The sequence below is a fragment of the Gymnoscopelus microlampas genome (assembly GCF_963454915.1).
Source record: "Gymnoscopelus microlampas genome assembly, chromosome: 4".
NCBI lineage: Eukaryota > Metazoa > Chordata > Actinopteri > Myctophiformes > Myctophidae > Gymnoscopelus > Gymnoscopelus microlampas.
In genome coordinates this window covers 14107934-14115170 of record NC_139941.1, presented here as the reverse complement: position 1 = coordinate 14115170, position 7237 = coordinate 14107934, and positions in this window count along the sequence as shown.

Sequence of the window (7237 nt, the reverse complement as noted above, 5' to 3'; positions counted from 1 at the left end):
ACTTGAGTAAACGTACAAACATATTGGTCTAAAAATGTACTTAAATTAGCAAACGTAGAAAGTTCTCATTATGCAGAATTTCCCAGTTTCACAAGCGGTCATGTATAACATCTTTTGAAAATAGCAGATCTGCAAGGCCAAGCTCACAATGTGAGCATGTAGATCGGCTATTTTCAAATGGCCGAAATGTATAGGGCTGAAATGGGTATGTTTTGTAATAATAATGAAAATCTACGAAGTATCGAGTACAAATTTGTAGTGGAGTTAAAGACCCCTTAACAGACGACGTCACACTGATAATAAGAACCAACATTCGCGCAATGAAACTCATTTCTGTCAGGTCTTGCTAGGACGTGCCTCACTAGCCAACACACAAGAGGAGGTTGGGGTGTGCTGAAACCAATTGATTGCGTGAAACAATCACCTGTCCATCCCGTCTCAATGTTAGTAAACAAACAATTGGTCTATTTGCCTCTGAGATGTAGTGGAGTCGTAAAAGTAAAAGTACTGAAAATTGGAAATACTCCAGTACAAATACCTGAAAAAACAAGACATCAGAGAGAAGTTAATTATCATCAAGACAACAAAAGGGACTTTACTGATTGGATTCAATATGCTGGTGAGTTAGCCATACATACAGTTAGCTGCTTAGCATTAACATTTACATAAAATAGAGCTGAATTGTGCAGATCCCGCTGTCTCTCGAATTGTGTGTAATTTCACTTTTCATATTTTACTTGGTCAAACAAAAACTATTCAGGATAAAGCATTGTTTGTATCAGGTGAAGGGAATGTTTGTATAATGTTAATTTGAGCTGTGTTTGAGTGATTCTGCAACATGCAGGCCTAGTAAAGCTCATGAAGGTTGTGTGTGTGTGTGTGTGTGTGTGTGTGTGTGTGTGTGTGTGTGTTTTAGTTGTGGTTAAATCTTATGTGTACAAATAGGCTAACAAAAGAATTAGAAGGCTACTGTCAGGCGGAAACCTTGTAGCCTATTATGTCAAAACCGTTCCTTTTTATTATTGTTAAAAAAAAAAGTAAAATAGCCAATCTACATGCTCACAACAAGAAGTTGTAATATGGAGATAAAGGTTTTGATATATATATATATATATATATATATATATATATATATATTTTTTTTTTTTTTTAATATTTTTTTTTGGAAACCTTGTAAAAACCTTTCAAGAAATAGAAAAAATGACCTTTGTTACAAGGGAACCAATGTAGTTATTAGTGGCAAGCTCTTAATATTATTAATACAATAAAACCCAATAAACACACACATTAATAAAACCCACACACATTTAACCAATTTCACTTAAAGAAAACAATTAGTTTCAGAAGCAATTGAAAATACTAATTACTGAATACTAATACTAATATTAATACTAATTCCAATAAACAATGTTGAGCACATTGTTGTGCTCAACAAGTAGCTCTGTGGTTGAATTTTCTTTCTTTCTTTTTTTCTTGCAGATACTCAAGGCTTGTGGTGCCCTTCCCAACCTACTCTGGGCTATTGGAGCCATATATCTGGGTACAAGAGCCAAGGTGATGACCCCAGACCACAACATTGTGGAGTTTGACATCCTAGTAGCAAGGGTGTTCTAGGAGGGCAAGGGCACCCTGGAGTATGCACTTATGCACTTATTATACCTGGGCTCATCGGTCAATGCGACCTTAAAAGTGTGGGAATCCCGACTGTAGAGGCTGTTCTCCTATACGGCTGCGAGTGCTGATCCCTGAAGCCTGCCCTAAGAAGTCCATGGCCACTGTGCTACACTAGAATGCTATGTGCAATACTAAATATCAACCAGGATGATCATGTTACCTACACACATCTGTATGGGTGCTACCAAGGGTGAGTGAGAAGATGGGAGCCAGGAGAATGAGGCTGGTCGGTCGGTCATTGCTATTGACACCGGGAGCTCCCATCAGGGGAGGAAACTACTGGTGAAGCTAACCAGATATATGGAGGATGGAGATGACTGGAGATGCCATTGGAGGGCTTGTCCGAGGACGAACTAGAGAGAGAAGGGCTCTGTCTCTCTATGATGAGTTCTAAAATGTGGCCATCACTGACTCAACTGATGAAGTGAAGTAGAAGACTGCTCAAGGTATGAACCTTTTCTTTTTGTCTTAATTTGCTGCCGCTGCTGCTGCTGCTGCTGCTTGTGTTGTGTGCTGTGTGTATATACCCATGTGATTCAAGCTGTTGTACTATTGCTGTCATTTTGGGACCCAATGACTGAGTGTACTGAGTGGCAATGTATCATGTTCAGCAGGTGACTACTTCTGGCTCTTGAATGAAGACTGATGTGACTCTATAGTCTGTGTTGTTTCTGTTGTTGAAGGTAGTGAGTTGTGACAGGGTGCATACAGTATATATGTATTTGGGCTGGCTCTTGATCACTTCAATTAGCCTGTGTGAGTTTGCTATTTCCTTTCAAGTTAGAGGTTTTGGGCTCTGAGTGACATAACGGCCTTCAATTCTAAATGCTCATTTGGAATTGTAGACTGTTGTGGATCATTATGTCTGTTGTGTTGTGGCTGATGTTGAAGGTTCTGAGTTGTGACAGAGTGTATTAGTAGAGTATTAGTTCAGAGACTAGAAAATAAACAAGAGGAAGAATAAAACTAACAAATACAATGACCTACACACTACAGTACGTGCTTGGCTCCCTAATAAATGTAACTCCTACATTGCAGTACGTTTCAGTATTTTTCAGTATTCAGTATATATTTCAGTATTAAGTGATAAAGATAACTAGGCCAAAACATTTAAAAAAAAATGACATGCCCAGAATAAATTGGTGATATTGAGATTAGTCAACATTGTGCTGAAGATCTGAATGAATGCTAGCTTTTACCTTTGGGTATTCAATGTTGAAACAATTAATGCCACTCATCGTGAGTTCTGTTTCATCATCCTTCATGCTTGAAAGGCTTATTTGCCCCTGTCAATTTGCACAAGAGAGAGAGAGAGAGATTTAATCTAATTGTACATTGTTTTGTTTTGATTGTTTTGTTCCACTTTTGCTTTGGCAATGTAAACGTATGTTTTCAATTCGAATTGAATTGATAGAGAGGCAGGGGTCTCTTCCACTAATAGTTTACTATGCCTACAGTATGTGTTGTGCCACTGAGTTCAAGTTTACACACGCACGCAAACTTTACAGGTGAATAAACGTGAGAGTAGGTAATGAATGTAACGAAAGTAAGAAGTGCTCCTCATTATATTGTTTTATGTTTAAAGACAAACCTTTATAGACAATAGCAACCACCACAACCGTTGTTGCATGAATCTGCAGATCTTCGGGATGTTGTTAATCTGCAGTGGTGGGAAAAGTACTCATATTTTTTACTTAAGTAAAAGTATATATGTAGAAACACTCTGTTACAAGTAAAAGTCCTACTCCTGTGCTCAGATGACATAAAGAAGTCTTCTTGTTGACTCCATGCAAAGTATTTGCCATTAAGAATAATGGTCATATTTTTGGCCTACAGATCTGAGTGGAGGCATCACAGTGTTACAGGTCAATTTGACTTCATCTCATTAGTCTTAAATGAAGCAAAGGGCAAAAACAGTTTGAAAGACCCAGTACACACACACACACACACACACACACACACACACACACACACACACACACACACACACACACACACACACACACACTGGTGTCAGGGCCCTGAACAAGGACAACAATCAATCTGCATTCAAACCCCTTACTGTAGTTTTGCATATTGCACTAAGGTATTATAATTATACGTATGTAATGTACAATATATTATTATTACGTCGTTATATTGCAATTGTTATTATTAGAAATGTCTGCGAAGCATGCCACAACAACATTTCACGGCTTGTACCTGGATGGGAAACCGTTAATTTGGGACAAATCGACTATGGCTACTCCAGTCTGTGCGCCTGTCACTCACATTTTCACACTTTAAACCCCGTTATACCCCCTCTATATGTCCCATCTGTGAATATCTGTAGGCCATTTGACTGATGTATTTTTATACCTATCTGTGTAAGTGTGACAGTGCATGAGCCTCTGTGTAGCTGGCATGTTAGTGTGTCTGTCTGTGTGTCTTATATGCGTGTCTGGCACCATCTACAGAATGTGCAATGTAGTGTGTGCGTGTGTGCTCGTATGCGTGTATGTGTCTATTGGTGAGTGACATGTGCGTGTTTGTGTTTGGCTCGGGCAGACGAAGCTGTCCGCCAGGAAATGTCCTGAAGCAGGAATTTGGAGAGGAGGGTGGCGTCTGGTCTGTCGATATGTGTCATGTTGCCAACACAGGCGCACGGCCACTTTTGATCAGCATTAGTCCAGTGCTTCCCTATCACAGCTGCCCCAGAGTGTCAGAAGTAGGTCCAGGAGTACTGCAAGACACACAAAAAACGAGAGACAGGCATCGCTGCTGCCAACAAAAAAAAAACTGTTGAAAGTGCTGCAAATGATGGAAATATTCTTAGGAGCTGTTTTGGGAGTGGCATTGCTGACAGCTTGAGGGTGATTTATACTTCAGTTGCGTGCCAGTGTCACGCACCGGAAATATCTGATGTACGTACAAGCTCACATCGCGATAGATCTGGTATTTATTGCACGCCGCACGCTACATGGCACCCAGCCATGTATAAATCAGGTATTGCTCCGTAACTGTGTTGTTCTGATGTTGTTGCTTTTCCGTGAGCCAATAAGCAGCGGCTGCCAAGCTGAAAGGCAAACTGCGTGTTTTAAGCTTCAGAGGAGTGAAAAGCAACACTATGCACCCTGGCTATTATGGCTAATAAGTATTTGTTGTGTTCTGTTAATTCATTCAATTAGCGGCAGAAATAATTGAACTCTAGTCATGTGAAAGTGGACAATCTTTACACCTGGGATCTTTTCTGCATCTCCTCTCTCGCTCTCTCTTTCTCTCTCTCTCACCCAACTCCCCATCTTTTTCACCGTGTCAGGGTTTAGGCTCAGCTAACAGGAAATGTAGTCCCCCCCCCTCCTCTCCATTTATATCTGACCCCCCCCCCCTTCTCTCTCTGTCACTATACCCACACCCCATCTCTCACCCAGTATTTAGGGACCCTGGCTAACAAGCCATTTAGGCCCTCTCCGTCTCCTCCGCTCCCTAATCACACATGCAATATTCATGCGTGACTGTCACTCACGCAGACACATTAAGCCTGTCATTTGCCTCTCTCCTCATCTCTCCGCTCTTGTTTTTTTTTTTTTTTTACGCCCCCTCCCCTCTCCTCCTCATCCTTCCTCCTCTTCCTCCCCTCCTCTCCTCACTCCCTTCCTCTTCCCGGCTCACTCTCTCATCTTTCAGTCTCCTTCATCCGTTTTCAGCTGTACTTCCTCCCTCCCTCTCTTCCAATCTCTGACTTGCATATACACTGACAGAAAGGGGAGATCTTCGGTAGATTCAGTTCCTCCTGATCGGGTCTTATCATCCCTTTTGAAGGCCTCTCCCGCAAAGGTGGTGGCATGTCAATAATCGTGAATATTTCCCTGTGAAAAACGAGTCAGAGCGACACATCCAGGCAATGATGTACTGTCGTCGGTATGAATATTAGCCACAAATATGGCCTGTGCGGAGCAGTATGAGGGACGTTTATTATGGTAGTGTGAGTCATCAAAGTCAATGGAAATATCCATTTATTAGTTGTCATAACATATCATAATAATAAATAGTTTAGACCGGCGAGGGAGCAGGTGTCTGTAGACCTGTAATATCCCCAGGGTTCGATTTGCTTCTGCTTTTGATATCCACCCCTCTGGTTATAAATTGGCATATTTTTTGGAAGTTGGGATATGTTTTATCCCTGCTCTGTGCATTTCCTTTTGGGATGTTTCATATGTTTGATATTTATATTTGATAATATCACAATTTAGCGATTTCAATAAAAAAAGAAAATCTATGCTAAGTACCACATTAACCCTGGTGCCCCATTTTAGCAAATTTTGTAAATCTTTCAAAAAACCTCTAGACGTAAAATGTCTTCCTAAAAATGGCAACAACAGCAGATTTACAACAGCAAAATGTGTCACGATGCGACGCATTGTCAGTTGTAGATCGGCTATTTTTACTATTTGACATTGAACGAAGTATGTACTGTAGAGCTTAAGTAGTTAAAAAAATGCCCCCCCCCCTCCCCTCTCCCCTATTTATTTTATAGATGAAACCCTGAATATCGCTGCTGTCTTGCAGATCATCTTCCATTGTGCAAGTAGCGTTTCACGCTTGCTATTGTTTAGTGGATCCGGGCTTCGTTTAATTGGCTCAACTTTTTTGGTTAATAACAGAAGCCAGACAACTGTGTGAGTTAATAAGTCTCCCTTTCTCGTTCCCTCCCTGTCAGCATGGCGCTGCTAATCAGTACGAGCATGGACCGGTATCCAAATGCAATCACTGACAATTATACTCCTCGCGGTGTGCGTGTTTGTGTCACTGAGTGTATGCCAGTCTGTGTGTGTGTGTGTGCGCGCGCGCGCCATTAGTCGGTAACTTGCTGATTAGCCATCATCTCTAATGCTGCCAAGCTGCCAGTCACACAGACAACAAACAAAAAGCAAATAACACACGTAGACACAAAAAACCCACGCAGCCCCTGAATGTAATCACGATACACTCATCCCTCCGTCTCAAACAGTGGGATGGCTAAACACGGAGGCAGTCATCTATTTTAGTTGCATTGTCTTTTTGTGGCGATGGAGTCTATAAATGATGGTCAGTTTTGCGACATGCTCCATGTGCTTTGTGGGGTATTTTGTATAAAAGGAAAACTGCTGTTCAATTCCACTTATTGTTATCCACGGTCTTGAGTAACTCAGGCTGTACTACATGGCATGAAGAATGGTAGCATTTCACAAGCTTATTTGTTTTCTGGCTTGTTCGTTCATATGCCTGATTGTCCGGGATGGCTATTCTTGGTTCTGTTGCCACGAAGCCACTTCCTATTTATCTGAGCAAAGCCTGTGAGCTTTGCTGACACAATGTCCATGGTAAATGTCCTGGAAGGAGGGAAGCTCGCATCCAATGATATGCTCAGCTGTCCAATGACCCTCTATATTGCTTTGTGGTTGAGGTCAGTACAGTTCTCATACCAGGCAGTGATGCAGTCAGTGAGGATGCTCTCGTGGTTCCCTCTGTAGAAGGCCTGTAGGACCTAAGTTGGGGCCTATAACAAACCAAACGCTGAGGCGTTTTAATTTGCTGACCCTCT